This window comes from Peromyscus leucopus, chromosome 5 (assembly GCF_004664715.2).
Source record: "Peromyscus leucopus breed LL Stock chromosome 5, UCI_PerLeu_2.1, whole genome shotgun sequence".
Classification (NCBI taxonomy): Eukaryota; Metazoa; Chordata; class Mammalia; order Rodentia; family Cricetidae; genus Peromyscus; species Peromyscus leucopus.
In genome coordinates, this window is record NC_051067.1 from 138,826,041 (window position 1) to 138,851,102 (window position 25,062).

Here is a 25,062-nt window from a genome sequence, read left to right on the forward strand (position 1 = left end):
CTCCAGCTCCAGGGTATCTGATGCCTCTGGTCTCTGAGGGCACCTACACTCACGTGCACATACCCACATGTAATCACACACACACACACACACACACACACACACACACACACACACACACACGCATGCATGCATGCACGCACGCACGCACGCGCACACACACATGCACACACACACACACACACACACACACAATTAAAAATAAGAAAAATAAGTCTTTTTTGAATGGCAATAGTAGGAATCTTGATAATCATTATAGACTACATAAGTTCTTCATTGTCTTTGTTTTATAAATTTGTAACAAACACAAATACATTTAGTACATAAACATCTCTGCTCTTTGTGGAGGTTGGGGTCCTCTGAGGCCACCAAAGCCAGCAGAATGCTGATCAGTGAGAGACAAGAGGAAATTTGGTTCAACATAACTCAGTGGCCAGTGTTGATTCATTTGAAAGTCTGACCCTAAGTAGTTTATTTTAGACAAATTTAAGCACAGCGCAATTTGATGAAAAAATTTACTGGTGATAACTCAAGTCTATGTGCAAATAAGGCTTGAGACATGAGTACTCAGAGAAGCTCCTTGTAAAGTACATGTGACGTCTTCCATAAAGATGAGTTCTGTAGATAGACGACATGTGACAGCTTCCATAAAGATGAGTTCTGTAGATTGAGAAAAACAAGCTCATAATAAGGGTCTGGGTGAGGTCTTGGCCACACAGATAGCCCAGAGGTCACCAGGCTATTAACCACCTCTGCTCTCAGCCTTCTGGGCAGAAATCAGGTTATCCATCTCTCCCTTTAAGGAGATAACCCTGTGTATTTAACATTCCTGGTTCCTCTAGTGCTTATCTGTGAGTGCAAGGACCTCTGTTCCACACCTCTAATCCACATTCAAGTTCTGAAAGATTGTTCAGGAAGAAAGTGACTAACTTTACTGTTGTTGCCAACACAATACCACAGACTTGGGGGAAAAAAAAGCAACTTGAAGAAGGGTTTGTTCTGGCTCACGTTTCCACAGTACAGTCCATCATGGTGGGGTGCCCCAGTGGTGGAGCTTGAAACAGCTGGTCACATCACAATCACATTCGGAAAACAGAGAAACAAATGCATGCCGCATCAATCCCTTCTCTACTTATACTGTCCAGGATCCCAACCAGGAAATGGTGCTACCAGCGTAGGCAGGTTTGCCCAACTCAATTAATGTAATCGGGATAATCCCCATCGCCCGGTCTAGATTCTGTGAACTTGGCCATGAACAGGAACCATCACACCCAGATAAAGCAGCTACTCAATAGTCTAAAGGAGTTGCCAGCACTTGATTTACCAAAGATGGGCACAGGAGGCTTTATTGCTCATCCTAAGAACAACCCAGGAAATAGTATTACTATCCCAATGGGGACATCAAAGGCAAAGAAAGGCCCAATGTCATCAAGGTAACAACAGCTAAGGCAGGATTCCAAACCACATCCCTCTGTCCTGAAACAGAGGAGATGGCGGCTCCCAGATGACCATGTAATGCTCTCTCCAGCCCGCGTCCTGTGGCTGGGGAACCAGAGGCATGTGGGGAAGTCTTAAGTCTGAACCGCTCTCTCCCTCCCCAGAAGGTACGGTAGCTCCCACTCCGCCCTGTGAGGTCTGTTTGTTCTCCTGGCCATTTTGCTTTAGGAAGCTTCAGTTTGAAAATAAGACAAACGGTCTCACCGCTGTCATAAATAGGAAGAGGGATAAAAAGAGAACTATCTAAATGGCTTTTAAATATTCACAAGGAGAGCCGTGGGGTCTGCCCTTTCTCTCTTCTGCCCATCTTGTGCAGATAGCCTGTCATATCAGCGTAAGGCCACAGCCAGGGCCAAGGACAGCCACAGGAAGTGAAGCCAGCAGTGGCTTGAGCTCTTGCCCTCACAGGACCTTGCTTTGTTAGGAAAGTGACTCAGTAAAGGGTCTTTAATGTGGCCTTCTCAAGCAGCCCAAGACAGGACACTCTGGGGAGCAACAGACAGAAAGAAACGACAATCCAATTTAAAAGAAGCCTGCAAGAGGTTGTGAATTGGTTTAGTCTCTTCAGATACATTTTGCTGGAATGCACCAAATCTTAAAATGTGGTTCCCTTTTGACCTAGCAATTTCCTTTCTAGGACACTAACTACACAAGTGTCCCAAGACACTGGCAGGTATAATTGCAGACACACTTTTCAATTTGAGATTTGCAATCTGGAAAGTGACAAAGTAAACATGCATCGAGAGAGGAAGGACCAGATAAATTATGATTCATCTCTACAGTGGAGCAGACTGTTCAGAAAGTAAAGAGCATGGGGAACACACCATGGAGGAAAAGGTTCTGCAAACACTGCTGTGCTGTCCAGCGTGTGGTGGACACCACTACAGTTCCAGCCCTCAGGAGGCAGAGACAGGCTGATCTCTGAGTCCGAGGCCAGCCTGGGCTACACAGAGTTCCAAGCTACTCAGCGCTACGGAATAGAGAGACTCTGTCTAAAAATAATGCAGGGTACAAGGCAATGTATATATGATGTTCCCATTTATATCAAATGTACAGGTGTATAAATATTTTTGCATGTAAAAGACAAGAGTAGTTAGTATACATCAGGCTGTTCATAATTAATTCTGGGGAATGCGCTGGGGTTGGATGTGGCACAGAATAGCTCTTCACTAGTTACTATATAGTTTTCTTTCATGGAAACTTGAATGGAAGCAGGTGGTATTTATAGTTTTAGGACTAGTTGGCCTCATACTTTTGAGATGTTTCTCTTACAGAAAAATTAAAAGTAAATCAGACATAGCACTCTAGCAAATGAAGCTTTAAGTACATAATTTTATGTGACATTTTAGCTCTTTTATTAGAATAAAATTCAATATAATAAATGAGAGAACTGTGAACATTTTATTTTGAGATTTATATTAGCCATTTGATCTCAAGTTATTCTAGTTCATAAACACATACTGCATTTCAACTTTATCAATATACCCTTAGTTATCATTCCCGTTCTGGTCCATGAATTCTCACAAATCTGGATACCTGCTTGATTGGCATTTCCACCCAGGAACCCCAGCATTTTTAATTCTGAGTCTAGCAACACACGAAACACCTGGTTTTCTGAGGCTAGCCCCAGGCTCCTCTCTGAGTGCATTTGGAATTCACTCTTGCAGAGTTCTTAGCCATCTCTGTAACTGGTGGCCAGGGGCTTCTTCTCTGGTGCCTCATCACACTTGTAAGTTCAGGGCTCCCGCTGGGGTGGCATTGTATGTACCTGCTGTATCTCCTGTAATGTGGTTCTGGTGCACCCGTGTGTCTCTCCACGCTCCACCGTCTCCTTTCCACATCCCCAATAGGCCACAAGCTCTTCAAATCAAAGATTGGGGTTTATTCATGTCAGGACCAGCCTCCTGTCTCAGGCACAGTAGGTACCATAGATTCCTATCTTTCCAGTGGACAAACAGAAGTAACCATCTTTTTCTAGCAGATTCTCCTCTTCCCACCCACCCCCGATTCTCTTCAGTATTCCTCCCCAGTTGATAATTCAGTGGAGCAGCGTAGGAATCGCTAATTTGCCACTTCTTGGATGAGAGCACAGTCCTTTCAAATTCAGTCATGAATGGAATTTAAAGGGCTTTATTTTGATATATTCAGTGGTTTTCAAAGAAAACTTGAAAAATTCAAAACTATTGAAACTGAATACTCCAGTGAGCCCTAAAATTCCACCGAGACTCTTACAACACAGTAGAGATGAGCATTTATGAATCACTAGAGGGTTAAAGACCAAGTCCCAGAATTATCAGTCTTACATATTATCTCATGAGGAGTGCACAAGCACTAAGAACATAATCATGTCATTTACAAATCACTTTGTAATAGCGCTCTGTGATTTCAGCTTATTAGGGGCTGTTATTATCCTATTACTCAGAGGTCATTAGCACATTCTTCAAGTAATATAGATCACATAATACGGAGTGGCAAGGGAGGACGTGAAGTATCTCAGTGATGATGTCTTTTGAAAAGGGCTGTCACGACCTCTGCCTAGAGTGAGAACGCTATCCTACGGAGTCTGAAGATGTTAGCCCCCTCCCCCCACTAAATGAACTACTGCAGGTATTGTGGCTTACCTAAAGGGAATATTGACATTTACAATATGCTTTCCCCGTGCCAGGCAAAGTACTAAAGCCCTTACTGTAATTTGCAAAACCCTCATGAAAATCCTTTGAAATAAGCTTATTTTCCAGACGAGGAAACTGAACCTCCACGGAGCTTAACTAACAAACATGCCTAAGGTTCCTGACATGCTGAAAGGAAGTGATGAACATGGAAATGGACCTAGCAGGCCTGTGAGGATGGCCTCATGCCGCCGATGCAAGTGCGCTTTGGTCGCCATTGGCTGTGGAGAGACTGCGAGAAGACCGCACCCCTCTCCCAGGCCTGTCGGACAAGTGGCTGATGACAAGAGAGCTATAAGCATTTAGGTTTGGGTCTCTCTGAGGGACAGTTGCAATGTGTTGTACATATTCCAGGGTTCCCCAATGAGTGAGCCAAGACTCTCCTGGACCTCTGGCCCCACACTTCAGTTCCTTTCCCTCTCCTGTCCACAAGGCTGATGGCTGCAGATTCTCTACAAGCCTAGCTCTGTCTGTTGGCAGGTGTGGATCCGATGCCTATAATCCTAGGTGGCAGGAAGCTGAGGCAAGAGGAGAACAAGCTGAGGCCAGCCTGTGCTACATAACAAGATCCTGTCTCCAAAGAACACAAAAGTTCTGCTTCTGAGCCCCTAGCCCATGACGGCCAGATTGGAACCAGTCATCTGACCCATAAGCCTCGTTCCTGCTGCACGGACGGCTTTTTCCTGATGGAACAATGGATAGAAGACATCCATGCGTCACTCTAAAGCTCATCGTGGGGACTCATCTTCTATCAAACATCTGTAGAACTGTTAAGCACAAGCAGCCCTGGGCTCTAGCCTAATCTGCAATATCAGCCTCTAGCACAGTTTCTGTACTTTGGACACCGAGATATATGCCTATGAGTCTTCATTCTCTAACCCACTATCAAGCCCACATGCTTTATCTGCCTGTTCATGGCTCATTTCCTACTACGTAAAGTAAGACCTGAGTGTATCTCTGGAGCATTGTTAGTGAATGTGGTCATCACCATACTTGGGAAACTTCATCATGCTGACACACTGTGAGGTCTCCTTTCATCCCAAATGGCTATTACACAGTGTCCTCACTCAAGGAACTTATGCTTTTAGTTTTTTATGGGAAAATATAAAAGAATACAACAGTGAACTTATCTCTCTCTTGGATTTCTTACAATATGTTAAAGAAACACTTCAGAAATGAAAGCTAAGAGGATGAGTACAGCTCAGAAGTTTCTGAGGAGCTGGTCCCAGTACTACAAACTCATAGGCAAAGCACTAACAAGGCCTCCCAAGTTCTAATGGATCCATCAGATGAGCGCAGATTCACATTTAAGGAGAAGTACATGGATGAGAACCCCGAAAGTCCTTATCTATAAATACACGTGCATTTTAGATTACATTTCTATGTTTATACTAATAGTACAAATGGTGACATAAGTGTTTACTCTTCATGTCTCACCAGGAGCATTCACACAAGTCCCTTCTGCTTCTGTCTCCTTGCTGACAAGCTCACAGCGGACATATTCTTTGTGAGCAAGGAATGAGCCCAGAGCCAGAGCTTCTGTAAGGATCAGAAGTTCAGAGCTTCGTGTCTTGACCCCATGCGTCAAGAATCAAACAGTAGCACCACAGAAAATGCACCAAGGTCCAGAACATAGCTAACATTTTTTAAAAAGGAAATGCTTTCTAATCAGCAGGAAAGAGGCTGAGCGGCTGTAGAGATGATTCATCAGTTAAGAGCGTGTGCAGCCTTGGGAGAAGGGGAAAGGTCTTGAGGTAAGGGTGGAATTAAGATGTGTCTTGATATGTTGATGATCTTGGGACATTACTGCTCAACATCTGTTGTAAGGAGTACATCTGTACAGTTATGATTTGTTGACTGGCAGGGACCCTGGGGAATTCATTGTGAAGCAATTCCATTGTTATGTAGACATCACAGAACAGACTTCTGTGACCCTACACAAGTCAGTCGCTTGAGGTGGTCTCCTAATGCGATCAAGAGACATGTCAAATAAAGCATGCTGGACCACAGCAAACTTACCTTTAAAGTAAAAGGGGTATACCCTAAGGTAATGAAAAAGTACAGTACAGTAAGAAAAATCTGTAAGCCAATATCATGACCTCGTTATTAGGTTCTGTAATGGTCATCCTCGTATCCACCGGGCAGTATGACAGGCTTGCATGCGCGAGTATCACATCAAACACGTGAGGAATGCACTGTGCTGTGGCATTATGACGCCTATGCTATCAGTAGGGAATTTTCAGCGATCTTTGGTTCTTTTGGAAACACTGTGGTCAGTCATTGACTGAATCCTGTTATACAACACACAACTGTACATGCTGTCACAGTGCCGCCTCGGGAGCTGGTGGCCTGGTGAGTTAACTGCAGCCATGGCCAGGCCCCTCTCCCCAGTGTGTGACACACAGGAGTGGGGGGTCATTTTTCACAGATTCTGATTAAATATATCTTGACAGAGTTTATAAAATATGTGTTGACTTACTTAGGGGTAAGGCTATTTTAGTGCCCAAAGTTAAAGTAAGCTATTATATATACATTAACTACTTAAACATATATTAATACAGCCAAGCATGGCGTCACCTGCCTATAATCCTACCACTCACAAAGCAGAGGCAGGAAGATTGTAGACTCAAGGCCAGCAAAATCTTGTCTCAAACCCCAAACAACCACTTGTTTTTTTCTGTTTGTGTGTGTGTGTGTGTGTGTGTGTGTGTGTGTGTGTGTGTGTGTGTGTGAGAGAGAGAGAGAGAGAGAGAGAGAGAGAGAGAGAGAGAGAGAGACACTGAATCAGTTACTTTTATGTTGCTGTGATAAAATACCATGATAAAAACAAATTTTAGATAAAAGCATGGTTTTGAGTTTATAATCCCAGAGGGATAAGAGAAGGCAGCAAGCAGCAGAAGCAGGAAGCTGAGCGGTCACATCCCAGCTGCCAACAGGACGCAGAGAGCAACAGGAAGTGTGGCAGAGATGGACTCTCAAAGCCCACCCCCAGGGACGTACTTGCTCCACCAAGGCCCCACATCCTGAAAGTTTCCAAACCTCCCCAAACAGTGCCAACACCTGGGAACTAGGTGTTCACACACATGCGTATGCACACATTTGTCATCCAGACCACCACACACAAACATACATACAAAGACAAAATTAACTGTATGTGTCCTGTGATCTTATCTATTATAAAACTAAAAGAGCAATATAAATTTACAAAATAAGTAAAACGTAAGAGAGAAAAACAGTTTCAATGTTTTTCAGTACAATGAAAAGCAGAGAAGAATGAGCTCCCATTGACTTCATCCCACATAAAATTGTTAACAGAGCCGAGAGGAACAGCCGTGAGGAGAGCTCTCTTGGAAAGACCACGGGTCTGCCATGTTGAAATACTTGAAGGATGTTAGGGAGACAAGAACTAAGGTTGGTAAAAACTGAAATAACCACAGCAACAGAAATGACACCACAGAACTCAGTCTCGCTCCAGCTGTGCGACGCTTCAACCGCTGGCCGGGTGACAGGGACTAGTCCACGAGAAGTCGATCGCTTTTGGCTGTTGCTGGCATTTCTGTTTCACTGATCCAAAGAGTCATGTAAGAATCCACAGGTAACATGGGAACCCTTACCCTTTTGGAGGAGGGAATGGGAAGGGGGGCGGGCTCCGGTGGAGCAGGAGGAAGGATGAGAGGGGGATCTGTGGTTGGTATGTAAAATGAACTTTAAAAATACTTAAATAAAAAACAATCCAAAGTTCTATAGCAGTTTTAGATTTTTTTAAAAAAGCACTTTTATCCATTCTTGCTTTCTAATGCAATAGGCCGCCTCTGGGGAAAGCGGTGGCTTTGGCAGTGAACGTTGAGGAATATGGGAGGGTCAAGATGCGTGGCCTTAAAGTCTTCCAATCTCAGCATCTACATATTGTGGGGTGGTGGCTTCACCCGGAACAATGGAAGATTTACCCAGATGTGGAAATAAGTGGCTCGAGGAACACACCTGCCTTGCACACTTAATCTAGATGAGGAGAGCAAAACTTCACTTCAAATAGTGCTGTGCTCTTTCCGTCACCAAGGATGAAGCTGGCTTCGATACAGTACAAGGAAACAGGTGTTTCTAAGAAGACACAAATAAATGCCAAAGGGAAAAAACGTCCCTTGAAAAAAGCCTAAGTGAAACCTGAAGATGCAATTCTATACCACCATCAAAAGAAACTAAATGGGAATAGCAGAGCTTAACTTTGCTGCTGCTTCCCTCTTCAGATCATGAAAAAAAATCACTTGGTAGGACACAAAATAAAGGATACAGCATAAGGGGACTCACAATGTTCTAATAAAGAAAGAAGCTACCACCAAATTGTCCCCAAACTGAACCCGTAGTAAAACTGCTCTTTTGTGTCCCTTTCAGGGAGCAACAATGTCCCACGAAATGATTTCATTCTGTCATTGCCAGGCACTTACTCACAGGAGTACGCGGAGGCTCTGACAAACTTCCTTCATATTGTTCAGGGCATCCACCCCCTCCTGAGAAGTTCATACTCTTCCTTTACAAAGAGCACGATGGTCTCCACCTCTGGCATTTCCTCTTTAATAAACAGCAACTCATGAGTGATAGGAAAAGCATCATTAAACACATTTCCTTTAGTCATGAAGTAATTTAGTTGCCATGGTAATCTTTAGGAAACTTGAAAAATACTTTGGATGGGTCATTTCTAATGCTTATTTCTAAGATTCTAGAACTTTAAAAAAGTCCTGAAGGACAGAAAAAGTGAAAATGCTTTCCTGTTCAATATACAACTTCAGACTCAGGGACTGAAGTCAAGCTCTTCAAAAAGCAACATCCATTACCTTTCTGACAATAACCGCTTCATCACCTCCTACCCATCATCATTCCCAGTCTATCCAGACCTGCCCCACTGAGGGAAAACAGTAACTTGGGTCTCTTTGGCAGGGACAAAATTCATGCACGAGACAAGCACTTTCCCATAATTGCCCCCAAAGCTTTCCACAGTGAACACTGTCACCCTCACCAGCCATGACAGTTTAACAAAGGAACTGTGGCAACTCAGAATTCAGTACATTCAGGCTGCTACCCCAAGGAAGCCGCTGTCCAGCAGGAGTCTAATGACTCACACCTCTAGCTGCTCATCATCCACATCAGGGTTCAAAGCGTTTCAGAAACAGTCCAAAGACTTTTGAGCAAACAGGTCCATTTGACGACTGACCTTCAATCTTTACTTCACAGCGTCCTCCGACCATTAGCCACGAATAATACATGAGCACTTCTCAAATAGGATGTCACGGACCAAAGATGGTCAAAGGCCTTTCATCTAAAGAAAGACACTATTGTTGGCTTCACCAGACTCTGACTATAGCCTAGCTTTTTTTCAAAGAACTTAATTAATTAAAATAAATCGTTTTGTTGGAGTTGACTGAGCAGTCACATACCATTTGTTTCCTTCTTTTCTAAGGGCCTCTCCTGGTCATAGGAGAATAAGATAACAGAAACTAAGACAGAGAAGGCTGTGTGGTAGGAAATGCACTGCACTGAGAGACAGGAGACTACTCTGGTCTTCAGCAGACCACGTCCCCTCTCTGTTGCTTCATAGGAGGACTGAACGACAGGAAGTCAATGTACAAGACAAGATGAAGTTAGGCTCAAGGAGAGGGGTGGGTGGGAACTAGGTATCACCACAGCTGGAGCCTTCCTGTTCCCCACAAAGCAGGACAATGCTCCATGGACTCTTAGAACATCAGTCTGTTTGGTCTTAGGAGCTGAGTCTTGAATTCCGGTCTCCATTTTGATTCTTCCTCACTGTGAACTAAGAGAGGTTGCTCACTGCAGCCTTAGAGTCTCATCCACACAAAGAGGGTGACAGAACCCACCTCACAGCAGATGGGGATGACCGCATGTGCTGACACATTGAGAGCCTTTGAAACCCAGGGAGCGTCTTCTAGGCTCGCTTGCCCTACCTGTTCCCAGACATCCATCAGACTGTGGGCCTTGGACATTCTACCTGTCCTGCTGTGATGAGCCTGGATTGTGAGCTCCATTCTGCTCTCAAATGCAGCACTAAATAGACCAGCCCTTCTTCAAACACATGAATCCAGCAATCACATCACATAGCAGCCCCTCCTGGAGGTGTCCTCCGGGCTCCATAGTTAGTAACACTGCCTCTTAAATACTCTTTTTTGTTGTTCCAATAATGGCACTGTCTCACACAACCAGCTTCAGCGTTTCCTGGTCACTCCCTCCTCCCCTACAATCTTCCAATGAATGACTCTAACACAAATACTACCTCTCCAGGAAGTGGGTGAGGGGGGCAGGCAGAGGTTGTAGAGTCCCATGGAGGTTCCTGGGACACATGCACTATGAGGAGGGTACTGTTGCCTGAACAAACCTCATTAGCTTTCCAGCTGCCTGGTATGTGGATCTTTCTATTGACGGTGATTATGCAAATGTGATATTTGTTTTAATGAGCATGTCAGGTGTGTTGGCTGGGCCATTATATATGATTGACTGTGGTATTAAAGTAACAGCTTGGTGACAACTGTGTAAGACAATCCAGAGGTGTGAGAACAAAGATCTGAACCACCCTGGGCACAGGAGTCCCGATTCTGCAAACTAGTTCCCATGGCAGGAAGTGTACATTCAGATAGTCAACTTATACCTAGGTATCTTCTGCCAAACTCCTCCAGAATTGTGAGTGCTTGAGACTCCAGCTGGTTGTACTGGTCACCTTTCTGTCACTATGACAAAATACTCAAGAGAAATCCAGGTTGATTTTGGCTCGTGGCTCAGGGGTTTCAGCCATGGTTGGCCACTCCTCTGCTTTTAGTCCCGTGATGAATCAGAAACACCATGGTGGGAGGACATGGCGGAGGAAAACGGCTTGTCTTGTGGCAACTAAAAGGCAGAGAGACAGAGAGTTTGTCAGGACGGGGCTAGGGCACAGGAAAGACCTTCAAAGACATGTCCCCAGCACTCTACTTCCTCTGTTTAGGCCCTACTGTCCCTGGACTAACAGCCCGCTCAGATGCAAACTCATCGATGCATTAGACTACAGAGATCAGCATTCTCATGATTCAATCGCCTGTCAGCTCTACCACCACATGTGAGCAAACCTTCCACACATGAACTTTCAGACTGTCATATCCACGTCACAATGGTCATTTGTTCTAGAGAAGCCATCCAGATGAAGGAACTGTCCCTGATAGAGCACCTGGCACTGGAGAAGGAAGGTAAATCTCCTCATCCTGGTAATGTAGGATGACACCGGGGTTTGGGAGTCAAGCCACATGTGGTGGTTTGAATGAACACAGCCCCGATAGGGTCATATACTTGAATGCTTAGTCACCGGGGAGGGGAACTGTTTGAGAGGGATTACAAGGCTTAGGAGGCATGCCTTTTTGGAGGAAATATGTAATTGGCCATGAGCTTTGAGGTTTCAAAGGCCCATGCCAGGCCCAGTGTCTCTGTCTCTCTGTCTGTCTGTCTGTCCCTGTCTCTCTCCTCCCTCCCTCTCTCTCTGCCTCCTATTTGCAGAGCAGGATGTAAAGCTCTCAGCTACTGCTTCAGGCCATGCCTGTCTGCTTCCTGCCATGGTGCTCACGGACTAACTCTCTGAAATTGTAAGCAAGGCTTAAATGCTTTCTATTTTAAGAGTCGCCTTGGTCGTGGTGTCTCTTCAAAAGCAGAACAGTAACTAAGACACCACACCTGGGTTTACCATTTGCTTTCTGCTCTTTCTTGCAGAAACATCTTAGGAAAGTTATTTACTCTGTGTTGATCTTGCCCCCTCCCTTTGTTTTTTGAGTCTGTTCTAGAACTCACTCTGTAGACCAGGCTGGCCTTAAACTCACAGAAATCTGCCTGCCTCTGCCTCCCAAGTGCTGGTTTTCAAGGCATGCACCATGAGCCCAACTTGGATTTTCTTATCTGAAAAGTAGAGCTAGAGGATAAATAACACCTATGTCCTGGATAGTTTTATACCAACTTGACACAAGCTAGAGTCATCAGAGAAGAGGAAGCCTCAATTGAAAAAAATGTCTCTATAAGATCAGGATATAGCTGGGCGTGGTGGCGCACGCCTTTAATCCCAGCACTTGGGAGGCAGAGCCAGGTGGATCTCTGTGAGTTCGAGGCCAGCCTGGGCTACCAAGTGAGCTCCAGGAAAGGCGCAAAGCTACACAGAGAAACCCTGTCTCCAAAAAAACCAAAAAAAAAAAAAAAAAAGATCAGGATATAGGCAAGCCTGTGGGACATTTTCTTAATTAGTAATTGATGGGGGAGGGCCCAGCCTATTGTAGGTAGAGCCATCTTTGGACAGGTAGTCCTGGGCTCTATGAGAAAGCAGACTGATCAATCATACCACAAGCACACTTGCTCAACTATGTTCATAGCAGTGTTATTCATAATAACCAGAACCTGTAAACAACACAAGGGACCAGGTGGAGGTGGGGTGAGGGGGGGGAGTACTGAAAGAGCCAACTGGAAAAGGGGGTACTTGGGGGTCAGGTAGAAACCTAGTGCAAGGGAAACTCCCACGAATCCACAAGGATGACCCCAGCTAAGACTCCTAGCAATAGCAAATATATAGCTTGAACTGGTCATCTTCTGTGACCAGGCAAGACTTCCAGTGGGGGATTGGGACACCAACCAAGCCACATACCCTTTGACCTACACTCTGCCCTACCCATAGGATGTGCTGGGGTAAGGGTGGTGCAGAGATTGTGGGAGTGGCCAACCAGTGACTGGTCTATGCCCATACCACAAGAGTGAGCCCACCCCTGACATCGTCTGAAGTGCCAGGACCCAGAGGCTGGATGGCCCAGAGACCTAGGATAGAACCAAACACACTGGAAGATAAAAATTTCAATGTAATGATGCCTAAGGATATTCTTCAACTAACCTGGGCTCATAGGGGCTCACAGAGACTGAACGGACAACCAGGGAGCCTGCATGGGACTGACCTAGGCCCTCCACATGTATGTTACAGCTGTGTAGCTTGGTCTTCTTGTGGGACTCCTAACAGTGGAGCAGGGGCTGTCTCTGACTCTTTTACTGGCTTTTAGGACCCTATTCTTCATACTAGGTCGCCTTGCCCAGCCTTAATACAAGGGGAGGTGCTTAGTCTTACTGCAACTTGATATGCCATGCTTTGTCGACATCTATGGGAGGCCTACCCTTTCTGAATAGAAGTGGAGGAGTGGGGGAGGGGAGGCAGAAGGGAGGCCTAGGGGGAGAGGAGGGAGGGAAACTGCAGTAGGGATGTAAAATAAATAGTAATTTAGAAAAGAAACAGAGAGAGAGAGAGAGAGAGAGAGAGAGAGAGAGAGAAGGAAGGAAGGAAGGAAGGAAGGAAGGAAGGAAGGAAAGAAAGAAAGAAAGAAAGAAAGAAAGAAAGAAAGAAAGAAAGAAAGAAAGAAAGAAAGAAAGAAAGAAAGAAAGAAAGAAAGAAAGAGAGCAGGCTGAGCCAGGCAGTGGAAGTGCACATCTTTAATTCCAGCACTCTATCCCAGACCAGTCTCTGTGAGTTCAAGGCCAGCCTGGTCTACAGAGTGAGTTCTGGACAGCCAGAGCTATACAAAGAAATCCTGTATCAAAAAAACAAAAGTACAAATCAAACAAACAAACAAACAGGCTGATGAAGCCATGTAGATCGAGCCAGTGAGCAGCACCCCTCCACGGCTTCTGCATCAACTCCTGCTCTAGATTCCTGCCATGTTTGAGTTCCTGTGTTGACTTCAATTGATGATAACAATGATATGGAAGTGTAAGCTGAATAAACACTTTCCTCCTCAACCTACTTCATAGAATCTTGTAAAATTTTAATGGGATGCAACCTTTAAAAGGTTTAGCACAGTGCATGGGCCAATAAATACATTGTATTATTAGAGGTGAGGACCACCAAATGTGTTTGCTTTCTGGTCTTAGTCCTAGTCGACAGAGAGAATGCTTGGCTGTAGATCCATCTTTCTCTTTTTTTCTCACCTCCTGCCTCTGTCTGCCTACCAACTCCCTCTCCAGATGTATGATATAACAATAAATACTCCTGAAGATTCACACAAGAAAACTGCGACCCTCTCTTCTTATGGGCTGTGACAGCAGTCTGGCAGGATTCGCAGAGGAACCGACTAACCTGGAAGATGCTGTGTTCTTTCTTCACACGTGGTTGGGTATGGGAGAAGAGTGGCATGAGACAGGACCAGCCCAGCCATTCTCTGAAACACAGATAATGAAAACACCACCTTGTGACTGACTCCATCACAAGACCACACAGTAGTCACATCCACTTCCATGTCTTTGATTTCACCGCCTGTCTCCTCTTTGTGGTCCCCCCCCCCGCCCCCCGCCACAGCTCACAGTGGTTGATACTTCAGGAAAGCCACATAAGGTTGCTAGTGAAGAAGAAGCGGCGTGGGCTACCATGTGACCATTTGCCTTCCTGCTCCTGACAGTAGAAAGAGATACCGTGGGGAAACGCACTAACAACAACACTGGCGGATTGTCTTCACTCTTATGGCATGTTGTGTCTGAAGACTTCTTAACAGCCCTGCGGTCACACAGGCAAACTCAAACTCATCATCTGAGAGACTGAGAACTAAGACGGGCAGTAAGCCCACCCGGCCTGCAGTCTTGTCCTCTTTCCAACTATCTCCAAGTCTTTTAGAGCTTTGGGGTGAGTGTTGGCAAAAGTGGGGGGAGTGTGCCTTGATCTTGACAAGTTCTTGTGGATAATGTCGCTTAATTCCCTCTTTCTAAATGCCAGACTCTTCCTGTCTCTTTCCCTATGAATTAAAGTCATGGACTAATGAGGAGTCCAGGACTTGACCACTTGTGACTAGACACCAATTTAGCCTATGCCCTCCTGGATCCTTCTGTTTGTACTCTACATAGGTTTTACTATATCTTAGTATAAACACTAAAGGCTTTATTGAAGTTAGAAAAATCTGAAATTTTTAGAACAGTTTGTCTTCAAGATCCATAGGCAATCAAAAAAACTTTTTTAATAACCAAAGCTATCAACCTCACTCAAGAAAATTTTAATCAGTATTTCTAATGAAATAAAGTGATTTGATTGTTCCCTTGTATATCATAGGATTAGATATTTTCAAACCAGCTTGTTCAAAAGCATGCAAAAAGTCAAAATAACTCATTGACAGTTGAGAATTAGATATAGTTTCCAGATCCCAAGATGGAGTTGAGGTGAGCAATCAGAGAAATGACACAATGTGAAGTAAGACCTGGCCTGGCAAGGAGGCCCTGCCAAGCAGGCAGCAAAGTGATCCCTCACCCCTCACAGCAGAAACACGACTCATCATAAGCTACTATCCCTTCAATTTAAGAACAGCACTTAACAGGCTTATTTTAGAATCGGATTCATTATCATTTTTAGGAAATTTAATGGTCTTAAGCCTCTTCTATACTGTGTGACTGCGCCTAATTCAAGTTCACATCCTTCGCAGAAAGGTGGGACATCGGTCCTAATTTTATCCACGAGTGTGACCAAAGACACAAAGCATCAGATTGGAGATCAGGAGACCTTGGTTCTATTTCAGGCTTGGTCATTGATTTCTGACTTTTCTTAAATGCCATGATTTTTTCCACTCATTATGTTTGGGTATTAATGCCTGGCTTTGTCAGGTGTCATTAGAATGAATTATGGCATCATTATTCATTTAAAAACTATTGGGTGGCTTGGGAGAGAGCACCACCAGTGAAGTGCCTGCCCGACAGCGAGGACTTGAGTTCAAACCCTATCACCCCCACAGAAAACCCAAGCGTGCCAGGACAGCCACTGCTGTGGTTTACAGGACTCTTCACAGCTGAGTAGGACTACTGACTGCTTTCCCCCATGGCAGCTGGCACAGTACCCCCCAACACCGTGAGAGCCAGCCCCCAACTGGTCCCTAGTGGAACAGCAGTGACACTTTTATCTTGGTGGTAGCCAACAGCTGTCTAATGGGACTTAAACTTCACTCAGTAGGATGGGATTCATGTCTGTGCTGTAAATCTAGCCAACCATCCATGGCTGGTGAGATCATGGACTCTAGAGAACTTACTTGGATTCTCAACAGTATGGTTACTTAAACAAGACCTGCATAATGACCACACTGGTCAACATGCCAACATGAATGGAGGAAATTTCACAAGGATCCATCCTTAGATGAAGAGCTACAAATAATCACTGGCTTTTGAAGAGAGAAGGAATCCTCTTTTTTTCCAGGGATGAGTTTCCTGATAGATTATCTAATCTCAAATGGTCAGCCCTAAACACATGTACATACAAACAGCACGAAATGGACCCAGGATGTATTAGATAGATAGTAGATAGGTAGGTAGGTAGGTAGATAGACAGACAGACAAACAGACAGACAGATAGAGAGATTGATGTATGTATGTATGGATGATAGATAGATAGATAGATAGATAGATAGATAGATGATAGATAGATGATAGGTAGATAGATATATAATAAATAGGTAGAGAGATAGATGATAGATGTAATGCACACATACATATATACACATAGAAACACATTCATAGAAAAAGAAAAAAAGAGGGAACTGCTGAGTCCATACTGTGTACTAAGTACTATCCTATTTGGAATAAATACAAAAATGAACGAGAAAGGTGTGACTCATAACCTTATATAAATTCTATTTACTTGAGATTTTTTAATTTTTAAATTATTATCTTATTATTTTATGTGTATGAGTGTTTTTGCCTATATGCGTGTCTTTGTACCACCTGCAAGCCTGGTGCCTGTGGAGGCCAGAAGAGGCCATTGGATCTCCTGGAACTGGAGTTACAGAAGACTGTAAGCCACCATGAAGATGCTGGGAATTGAATGTGGGTCTTCTGGAAGAGCAGTCAGTGATCTTCTGAGACATCTCTCCAGCACTCAAATTATTTTTATTGTTCTGGGGGTACTCGGTGGTAGAACACCTGCCTAGTATGCAGGAGACCCTGGTCGATCTCAAAACTCTAGGATCCATTAGTTGATACATTTTTTTCAGGAACCGGTGAGCACACACAAAGTCAGTAAGTCAGCAACTGTTTCCTAACTATTACAATATATAATAACTGTACTAACTATGACAACAAACACAAACATCCTTCACCAAAACCATGGCATAGTAAGACAGAGGTTATGTTCATCACCTCATCCTGTTTCTCCTTAGTCTAGCACAGGATTCAGTGTGTGTGTAGCTGGAGTTTTCCTGTGTCCCATCTGGCCCGTGGTCAGGACAAATCTCTTAGCCACAGTCCCACAGCCTTTTATAAAATAATCACATAGAGGCTTAATATTAATTATAACTGCTTGGTCATTTGCTCAGGCTTATTACTGACTCGCTCTTACACTTAAATTAACCCATAATTCTTATCTATGTTTAGCCATGTGGCTTGGTACCTTTTCTCAGTTCTGTCTTGTCTTCTTGCTTCCTCTGTGTCTGGCTGGTGACTCCTGACTCAGCCTTCCTGTTCCCAGAATTCTCCTTGTCTGCTTATCCTACCTATACTTCCTGCCTGGCTACTGGCCAATCAGCATTTTATTTATCAACCAATCAGAGCAACACATTCACAGCACACAGAGCAACATCACCTATCAAGTGTGAGACCCTCGAGGCACACAAGTGGTCAGGCCCTGGCCCCAGACTGCTCTAACAGCCATAAGGGCCATGAGGGCAGTTTCCAGGCCCTCAAGAAGCAGGTGGCCAAGCTCTGCCCTACCTACAGAGTGGCAGGGGGAGCCCCAGATCAGGCCACAGAATCCCACAATCCCTGAGCTTGCCCCAAGATGAGGCCACAAAACTCCCACCAATCCCAGGCCACTCTGGAAAGCCCCCCTCCCCACCAAGAAACCTTATATAAAGCCTGACTTCGGCTCAGTTCCCTGATGCTTCTCTTCGGAGCAGAGGCAGCCACCTTCCTGTGTTCTTCCTTCCCAATAAAGCTCTTGTGTGAGGTTTGTTTGTGGTGTGGCTTTGTGGTGTGCCTTGGCTCTCAAATGCCAGGATACATTTCCCCTCAGAGATGTAACACATACACTCAGTATTCAACACTGCTATATATGAATTGTCAAGGAATGTGCATTGTTTTCTTTGAGGCAGAATTTTGTTATATATGCCAGGCTGGCCTTAAGTTCACTAGCAAGTCAAGTAAAATCAGTGAGCTTCCTGTCTTGGCTTCCCCGTATCGGGATTACAGGCATGTACAATCATACCCAGCTCTCCTTCTTTAGTGTGTGTGTGTGTGTGTGTGTGTGTGTGTGTGTGTGTGTGTGTGTGTGTTATGAATGTATGTGCACGCACATTCGTTTCTGGGAATAGTGTATACATTGCAGGTCAGAGGACAATCTCACATATCAGCCCCTGCCTCCTACTCTATTTGAGACAGGGTCTCTTGTTTACCTCCGTGGATGCCAGGCTAACCGGCCTGTAAGCTTCTGGGGACCCTCCAACCTTCATCTCCCATCTACCCATGGAATTCTATGACTAGAGATGTTTGTGCTGTACAGGTTCTAGGGATTTGAACTCAAGTCCTCAGGCTTGAGTGGCGCATGTTTTTACCCATGAACCGCCTGCCTGGCCCATCCACTCATCCATTTTGAAGAATTTTCTGCAGACATTTGAAATGGGAACACAGCCTACTTTTGTTAAAAGTACAGACAGTGAATCTCATGTACATTCAGATCTGAAAACCACACACCACGTATCTATAACTCTGGGCACAGAGCGCCCTTGTTTGTGCCGTGACAATTTGTATATGTCACAAATAAGTCATCAAATAATAGCCCCAGAAAATGCATGTGAATGGGATTTATAAATATTTTTAAAAGACGTTTTTCTGGGCAGGCTTCTGAATCATTTCCTGCACCATTTCCAAAGCAACCCTGATCATTTACCTTTGCGATGGTTCTGTGCTGTTCCGAGTTGTAGCATCTTTGGTTTGGGTAACCGTAGGGCTTCAGCTGCTGTTTTTTCAGCTTCGAGTCTTCAGCACCAACATTTAAAAATCTGGATTCCCATGACATCTTCCCAGTTCCTTCTAACCTTGATTTTTGTTTCTTTTTCTATTCTTTTTTCACTTGCCACACTATTTTGACTACTCAAACAGCCACACACACCTGACAACTGGAGGATTACCCAGGTTCCCTTTCGAAAATGTGCTGGTTCCAGAAGACAGTGGAAATACATTAACACATCCCTTAGGAAGTTATTTAAGGCTCGGGTTAACCTATAATTATTAAATAGTATTTCTAAAGTCTTCAGAGTAGGAACCATAAACCCAAAGACTACAAAGAGCCAGACTGAGCGGCCCCTGCAGGCTGGCACTCCCCAGCAGCGGGGACTGTCCTGTTGGGCAGGGGTGGGAGTGATTCCCTCATATCCTCCATCAGTGGTTAACTGATGGTCTGGCTGGGTTCATAAACATTTCCTGCGGGGACATTTGATGCTAGAGCTTGGATCCTCAACAGACGGGGGTTCAGGGCTCTGATACATTGAGACTATGTTTTCAATCTACTTTGTTGCAATGAAAGGGGAGAGAGATGCGAGAGGAAGAGGGGAGAGAGGGAGAGGAGGAGGGGAGAGAGGGAGAGGAGGGGGGGAAAGGGAGAGACATAGTCATGATATGCCAGGGAGAATTTGATATTTACTAGAGAATCCTAAGAAACTATGTTTACCATTTTTAAATAACAAAAATCCAAACATATTTCTAGGCCTAACCCCACCACTACCACCGCCAAAATCCTAAGTATTTCTGACTTCAGCTTTGCTAGGAAAAAATTTACATTTTAAATTATAGCAGTCACTCTTCATTTGTCTCAGATTCTAAAATAATAATGCGCTACATTTAATAATTTGGTCATACAAAACATTAATATGCTTGATTTATAAGTTGTGTCTAAATTCAACAAGAGCACGAGAAGTGAGAGCCCAGAACAGAGATGGGATGTGAGAGGAACGTGGTGCCTGGCTGGAGGCAGCCTGAGGCCACCAGACCAGTACATCTCTAAAATGTCCTCAGACTTGCCTGAGAAGGGACCCAGGGGCACAGGACCCAGGAGAAGGGAAGGCAAATGGCTGAGTGGAGGGGACACTCTGAGGACACCCGGGGCTCCTGCTCTGGTCTGTGTCTGGTGCTGGTTGCACACAGCCCAGACTATAACAGGAAGCCCTGGTTTCCAAGTGAAGCTGGAAGTCTGTCTGCAAACCGAGCACAGCAGCTTCTCAAAATGAGTGACAGCACGAACACTGGCCATTCAAACCCTCGTGCTCAAGATTTTCTTGGCGGAAACTTAATGTGAAGGCGGCAAACTGCTGTGGTTGGACATAGTTCCCTGTACCCTGTGTATTGTGGTTCCTAGCACCGCCCTCCTGAGAAACAGCAGGGGGCGCTCAAGACGTGGAGCCTGTGCGCTCTGGGAGGAATTGGTGTAGCTCCCCCTAGTGGGTTCTCTTGCAAGGTAAGCCTGGCTTTTCTGTCTCTGTGGCTTCCTGTCTCATCATACGCTATCCCCTCTAACCTGAGCTGCCATGGATGCCCTGCCATGATACGCGCAGCTGGAGGGCGGAATATTTACCAGAGCTGAGCTGATGTTAGCATCATGTTCTTGAATCTCTGAAACTGGGAGCTAAATAAACCTTTACTCTTTATTTATTACAGAGCCTCTAGCATGCAATTATAGCAATGGAAGTCTGACTAGTACGAAAACAAGGTAGCATTGGCTTGGTTTGGCTTTCTAATTTACTGCTGGTGACTACTAATCAGTCTATCAGAAAGGATTTCATAAATATGTTTGCTCCCCGTTTTAGTTTTCTAGGAATTTTTTAGATCTCCTTGTTCTATTTCATGTGTGTGAGTGTTTTGTCTGCATGATGTCTGTGTACCACATGCATGCCTGGTGCCCACTAAGTTCAGAAGAGGGTGTTGCATCTTCTAAAACTGCAGTTACAGTAGGTTGTGAAATGCCATGTGAGTTCTGGGAATTGAAGAGTAACAAGTGTTCTTCACAGCTGTGCCTTCTCTCCAGCCCCACTCCCCTCCGTTTTTAAAAGGGTAATTTATAAGACTGTTGCTCTCTGAAAGGTCTTCAATTTCGCTTTCAAAACATAGAGGCATATTGTTACTTTTCCTTTTTTTTAACACAAGGGTGTAGGCCATACCTGTTCAATGATAGGAACTGGGATTGATCCTGGGTTTATGGGAAATGGGTTAATACATAAACCAAACTACATTACAATATCTGGTCTGTTCTGCCATGCCTTTCATGATGTCTGCCTTCCCGAGGTGACATTTTGTCTTTCCAGTTAGACTAATCGCCTCTGCACTAGTCATCTCGGCTCTCTGTGGCACCTGTGTGCCACTGCATTAGCGAGTCACCGAGTCTGTGTTGAGTCATGATTGACACAAGCTGGGGGGGGGGGGTAAAATGCTCTATTGCATGTCCGTCCTCACGGCAGCAAAACGTAGGAGACGCTGTCACAGAGGCTCACACAAGCAGCTGCGGCGTGGAGTTTACATATATGGCTAGCCTGGGAGCTATAAGCTGGGAGAAATATAATGTAACAAAATGTTCTTAGCATTTGTTTGCTTAGAAAAACTGGAGAAATCGAAATGTGGAAGGTATTGATAGTGTCTGCTAAATTGTCTGTTATTAAATATATTGTCGAGGGAATGAATCTTTTTGTTGCGAAGTGTAAGAAATGCCTTTTAAGCAGATGCTGAAAGTAGAGAGATAAGGGGAAAGAGAGTGATAAAATGCTCTTTGTTAAAACGGCAGCTGCCATTTCCCTCATCTTAATCCTATTAAAACAACAGGGACAACAAAGATTAATAATCCCTAAGTATACATTTCACACTATATAATTTTTAATTGAAGGATATGCTGCTGTCTTATTTCACAGCACTCACAAGAAACAATTTACTGGACTGTCTCAAAGAAACTCTGTTTTAGTAAAGGCTTAGAAAATTATCCCTCCACAGGAGTATTTCCAACAAGGCAATAATGATACAAAAATAATATAGCATGCCTGTGCCTGGCATACCCCAGGATAGCAGGAATATGGATGCCATGCCCCATTCTTTCCTTCCTCCCTGTCTCCAGAGACAAACACTACAACACACCACCCTCTTAAGGCCACACAGAAAAGGATGCATCCGAATGTGATGGTTCATCTCTCTCCAGATCCAGCCATCTCCACCTTTCCCCATCCCTCCATGTCTATTGCATCTTGTCTGCCAACTGCTCTCTCTCTACATGGTCAAGACTCAATCCTCCCCCACCACCACCTACTGCAGCCATCTCCTGTCTGGACTTTCTGCCCCGAGTCTCCTCCGCTTCAATGTCACCAGAGTGGATGCTCCCCAAACTAGAAACATGATATTTTCATTCCGCCAGCCCCTCAACGCCTACAGTATCTGGAAGGCCAGAATGCTGTCTTACATCCTTACGACTCAGCACAGATGCTGCCACACAGTTGAAAATTTTTGGAACAAAAGGTGTCATGAAACCCCTTTGTAACCTGGTCCACTGTCTCTCCAGATAAGTTCACAACTCTGAACTGTTCTGCATCCCAAACACATGATGCACTCTTACATTCCTGATCTTTGATGAAGCCATTTTGTATTTAAAATATTCTTTATTCGGAGGCTGGAGAGATGGCTCAGTGGTGAGGGGAGCTTGCTGCTCTTGCAGAGGACCTGAGTGTGTTCCTAGTACCCACATCAGGTGGCTCACACAGCCTGTAACTCCAGCTCCAGGGGATTTGATGACTCTGAGGGCATCTGCACTCACAAGTGCATGCATGTGCGCACACACACACACACACACACACACACACTTCACATAATTAAAAATAAGATAAAAGTGTAAATATATTCTTGACCCATTTTTAATTCTGCCCTCTCCTCCCCAGTTACAGATGTCTTCTGAATCTCGGATATTTGTGTTCAATCATAGGTATCTGATGAACGAATGAGTGAGTGAAAATGAGCTAACAATTTTCCTAAGCACCTGCCTCTATTCCTACAAAACCTTAACCAGACTTCCCCATTAACATAATTCCAGACTCACTTCTTCATGCTTATGTTACATCAAAACCTAATACTGCTCAGCATAATGGAGCACACCTTTTTTTTAATTAAGGAATTTTTTTTATTGATTTTACATACCAATCACAGATCCCCCTCTGAAACACCTTTAATCCTAGCACTTGGTAGGGAGAGACAGGAGGATCTCTGTGAGTTCAAGGCCAACCTGGTCTACATAGCAAGCTCCAGGTCATCATAGACCCTGTCTTGAAAAACAAATAAAATAGTAGTTGGCTAAAAGATGCTGGGTCCACATTTCTAGTATGCTTACAGCTTTTTTGTCTACTTTCTCATCTAAAACATAAAAATGAGAAAATATAGCACATATTTAGGAACAGGGAAAACTCAGAACATAAAATGTCTATGTATAAAGAAGCAGAGAGGTGTGAGTTGAATTATGAGTTTTCACGTACTGTGCTTCACTGTCATTTAATAAATAAACAGCTCATAAAAGGTGTGTGTGTGTGTGTGTGTGTGTGTGTGTGTGTGTGTGTGTGTGTTGCACTGTTAAGATAGAGGCAGTGCTACTTATACCTAAGACACTTCGTTCCCAAGGAAACGGGGTGTAACAGTTAATGGAGACACCTCTGGTATCTTGTGTCAAACTTCAAGAGGATCCACCTGCAACAGCAAAACCTGGTTTCTCAAGCCAAACCCGAGGTGGTGCTGAGGTTCTCCGAGAGAGGTCCAGAAGATGGACACTGCCCTCCTCAGGGTTAAGGACAAGCTGCTCAGAGACTTCAGGTGCCGTCTTCCTGGGATCCAGCTCCCTCCAGCTGACATGAGCAGGCACGGAAAGTGCAGACCTTACTACATAGATGAATCCTATCTAGCAAATTTAATTAGGGAGAACAATCTAAAACAAAGGGGTTGGAGAGATGGCTCAGAGGTTAAGAGCACTGGCTGCTCTTCCAGAGGTCCTGAGTTCAATTCCCAGCACCCACACAGCAGCTCACAATCTGATGCACTCTTCTGGTCTGCAGACGTACATGCAGATAAAGCACCTGTATAAATAAATAAATATATATATATATATATATATATGAATATATATATATATGAAAATGACAATTTTGGGGTATATTTATTTGAAGGAAAGAAATGTTTTGGCACATTAAAAAAAATAAATTTTACTTCTGGACTTAAATACCTAAGAAAGGGAACAACTCAAAACCACTACTGCTGAAAACCCAAGAAGTTTTCCAAGTTCCAACAACTGAACTAAACAGGGTCATCAATATCAGAGACCAAAAGAAAGGGGTGCCCACAGGGAAGCAGCTCTGAGGAACACACACAAACAAAACTACCATTTTACAGAGCAAAGAAAAACAAGATGCCACAATAAGAATTAATTTTCTTCTTTTCCAAGCAAAAACGAGCCAAGAGATTTCAAGTTGCAGGACAGGCAGGATTAATGGAAAATGTAGGCAATTTCTGTTGAAATGTTGGAGCTTCAAAGATGAGAAAAAAACCCAAACCGTGTGTGTGTGTGTGTGTGTGTGTGTGTGTGTGTGTGTGTGTGTGTGGATTCGTTACCTTAAAAGGAAAGAATAAGCTGAGGTGACGGCTCCATCAATAGAGTGCTTGCCCACAAGCCCAAGGGTCTGAATTCTGACCCCACAAGCACACAGCGGCACTGACATATTATCCCAGAGCTGGGGACATGGGGTCACTACTCCTGGGACACACTGGCCAGTCAGCCTACCAAACCAAGTGAGAGATGTAACTGAGAATTCCTGGAGCTGGAGAGATGGCTCAGCCATTAAAGGCTAGCTTCGCAACCAAAAACATGAGGGAATTTCTGGAAGAAGCT